The sequence below is a fragment of the Nyctereutes procyonoides genome, unplaced genomic scaffold (assembly GCF_905146905.1).
Source record: "Nyctereutes procyonoides isolate TBG_1078 unplaced genomic scaffold, NYPRO_anot_genome, whole genome shotgun sequence".
Taxonomy (NCBI): domain Eukaryota; kingdom Metazoa; phylum Chordata; class Mammalia; order Carnivora; family Canidae; genus Nyctereutes; species Nyctereutes procyonoides.
In genome coordinates, this window is record NW_026575132.1 from 30,939,313 (window position 1) to 30,943,188 (window position 3,876).

Here is a 3,876-nt window from a genome sequence, read left to right on the forward strand (position 1 = left end):
AGCTTCCAGAGGTGAGAGACCTGGGCCTGTGAGGCCGGCGGTGCCCTGGACACCCCGACTCTAATGCGCCGGCCTGCTCTCACCGTGACAACCACCAAGAATTGGAACTAAGCAGCTGACCCTCAGCAAATGCATTCTGCAGACTCAGGAGTGACGAGGGGCCACCGGTGGCCAACAGGCTTCCAGAAGAACTTCGTTCCCAAAATAAAACATCCTTTATTACAGTTGCCTGGGGACGTTTTGACTTCGGGCAAATGAAATTAGAGTCTGCAGATTGGACATGGGTTGGGACTCTGCCGCACGGGCGTCTGGAGGCAGGTTTCCTTCTGGCCTCCTCGCCTCCAGCCTCAGCACCCGCGGCCTCCAACCACCACCAATACCATCTCTAAGCCCTGATTTTTTTTTTAAAAAAAAGACTTTATGTATTTATTCAGGAGAGACACACAGAGAGGCAGAGACACAGGCAGAGGGAGAAGCAGGCTCCCTGCGGGGAGCCCAATGCGGGACTCAATCCCAGGACCCCAGGGTCATGCCCTGGGCCCAAGGCAGACGCACAACTGCTGAGCCACCCGGGTTGCCCAAGCCCTGGTGTTTGAGTTCAAAAACAGTTGATGTATTTTCTACACATCGATTTTTGTTCAAGGAATTTAAATCCCCAGGGACTGGGGAACCAGCAGTGCTCTTCAAACTATGAGAAGTTTGCTACGAGCTTTCATGAAATGCAGATGCTCTGGGGACCTGGGACCATCATACCAGCCTGTCACCAGCAATTCTTCTCCGAACCAACCAATAGAGTGTGACTCAGGAGGTAAGCTCTGCTAAGAAGGCTGACATCACACTCGGAGTAGCAAGTGACACATCTTTTATCTTAATCCCTAGATAAGATCAACCAACAATTGTTGTCTCTAGGGAGCTATTTTTTTGTGCGAAAAATACCAAGAGCTTTTTTTCCACAACGGGTTTGCACCAGAATACAGGTGTCATGAAAACCACAGCTAAACCTAAACTAAAAATGGGAAAGGAAAAGCCTCACGTCAACGTCATTGTCATTGGACACATAGTCCGGGCAAGTCTAGCACTACGGGCCATCTCATCTACCAATGTGGCAGGATCGACAAAAGAACCATCGAAAAATTTGAGAAGGAGGCTGCTGAAATGGGAAGGGGCTCCTTCAAGTATGCCTGCATCTCGGATAAACTGAAAGCTGAACGTGAACGTGGTATCACCATTGATATCTCCTTGTGGAAATTCGAGACCAGCAAGTATTATGTGGCCATCACTGATGCCCAGGACACAGAGACTTCATCAAACACATGGCTCCCGGCATGTCTCAGGCTGACTGTGCCGTCCTGATTGTGGCTGCTGGTGTTGGTGAATTTGAAGCAGGTGTCTCCGAGAATGGGCAGACCCATGAGCGTGCCCTTCTGGCTTACACACTGGGTATAAAACAACTAACTGTTGGTGTTAACAAAATGGATTCCACGGAGCCACCCTGCAGCCAAGAGAGATACGAGGAAATCGTTAAGGAAGTCAGCACCTACATTAAGAAAACTGGCTACAACCCCGACACAGTAGGTTGTGCCAATCCCTGGTTGGAACGGTGACAACATGCTGGAGCCAAGTGCTAACACACCTTGGTTCAAGGGATGAAAAGTCCCCCGTGACGATGGGAGTGCCTGTGGAGCTGCCACTGCTTGCAGCTCGGGGTTGCATCCTGCTGCCAACTCTCCAACTGATGAGCCCTTGCGTCTGCCTCTCCCAGGACGTCTACATGATTGGTGGTATTGCTACTGTCCCAGTGGGCCGAGGGGAGACTGGTGTTCTTCAGCCTGGCATGGTGGTCGCCTTTGCTCCAGTCAATGTTACAACTGAAGTAAAGTCCGTTGAAATGCACCATGAAGCTCTGAGTGAGGCTCTTCCTGGGGACAATGTGGGCTTCAGCGTCAAGAACGTATCTGTCAAAGGTGTTCTCATGGCAATGTGGCTGGTGACAGCAAAAATGACCCACCCATGGAAGCAGCTGGCTTCACGGCTCAGGTAAGATTATCCTGACCCATCCAGGCCAAATCAGTGCTGGATATGCACCTGGGCTGGATTGTCACACAGCTCACACAGTTTGCAGGTTTGCTGAGCTGAAGGAGAAGACAGATCGTCGTTCTGGAAAAAAGCTGGAAGATGGTCCCAAGTTCTTGAAATTTGGTGATGCTGCCATTGTTGATATGGTTCCTGGCAAGCCTACGTGTGTTGAGAGCCTCTCTGACCATCCTCCTCTGGGCTTTTTTGCTTTTCGTGACATGAGACAGACGGCGGCTGTGGGTGTCATCAAAGCAGTGGACAAGAGGCAGCTGGAGCTGGCAAAGTCCCCGAGGCTGCCCCGGAGGCTGCTCGGGAAGCTCAGAGGCTAAATGCATATTATCCCCGACACCTGCCACCCCAGGCTTAATCAGGGTGGGAGCAGGTCTCAGAGGGGTCTGTGTCAATTGGCCATTTAAGTTTAAAAGACTGGTTAACGATAACAATGCACCGTAAAGCCTTCAGAAAGAGAATGTTTTGTGGACCATTTGGGTTTTTTTTTGTGCATGTGTGGCAGTTTTAAGTTATTAGCTTTTAAAATCAGTACTTTTTAATGGAAACAACTTGACCAAAAATCTGTCACAGAATTTTGAGACCCATTACAACAAAAGTTTAATGAGAAGAAAAAAAAATACCAAGAGATACAGGAAAGAGGACAAACGGGTGTCATCACCCTACATGCTGCAGGGACGCTGGCCCCAGCAAGAAGAGGCGAGCCTCCCTGCCAGGGATCTGTGGGTCGGCCAGTGTAGAGGGAGGATCAGTCCATCAGGCATGGATGGGGTCCAGTGTAGTCGGGGAGCTAGCCATGGGTTAGATAGCTACGGATTTAATCCTTGCTTTAATGCATGAACAGTTTAGTCGTTTCATGTCTCACACATTTTAAACATTCTGTGCACGAGAGGAAGAGAGGAACGAAAGAGGGAGCAAGGGCCCCATTAGCTGGGCACCAGGCAAAAAATGGCAAAGGTGAACCCCCATCCAGTCCGTATTTGCCCCAGCCCCTGCTTGGTCTCACGGCAGGAGAGTAACAACATCTCAGGTTTAATTCAGATGCCGTGTTTTTATAAAAGGGGAAAACTAAAACAATAAGGAATTGTGCTGGGCCTTGAAATGAAACGCTTGCCAAAGCTGAGTGAGCCTCGACCTCAGCCCTACTCTACACCCCAGGGGCTCAGTCCTACTCCCCCCAACCCTCAGGGGGTCCTGCCCCCCACTTGGGGCTCAGCTCTGCTCCCACAGGGCTCAGCTCCGCCCCTCCTATGGGCTCAGCTCCCCCCACCAGGGACTTGGCTCCCAACCAGGGCTCACCTCTGTCCCCTTGCAGCCCTGCCTGCCACTGAGCCCCTCCCCTCACCAGCCCTTCCCTGGGAAGCCACAGGGCCCTCCTGCAGGACCAGCCATTTGAACAGGAGGTTTATTTTGTCCCCACCCTTGGCTGCCACCATTTGAGGACATTATGCTTTGAACTCACATGTCTCTATGGTCAGGTTGAGCCAAGTGGTGCAAAGTAACTTCTTAGTCATGATTTTTAACACAAAACAAATTCACTGTGTGTTTTAGCAGCAATTTCTCCAAACAAAATGAAAAAAAAAATCCAGCTCCCAATCTGCTCAATTCCCGACAGGATTAAAATAATTGGCTCTACCCACAAACCTGCCAAGAGTGAAAGAAAATGCTTCCTACAGATAGTACATCTACACCCTCAAAGTATCTGCATCTTTTCATCCACGGTAATCAACATTCAATCAAGGATCATCTGGCAGAGATAACACACACACACACACACACACACACACACAA

General features: G+C 50.1%; 1 pseudogene; it reads left to right on the forward strand.

The window, feature by feature from the left end:
- Positions 1-1,012: 1,012 nt before the first annotated feature.
- On the forward strand, positions 1,013-2,443 carry LOC129522790 (elongation factor 1-alpha 1-like; annotated as a pseudogene).
- The last annotated feature ends 1,433 nt before the right edge of the window (positions 2,444-3,876 follow it).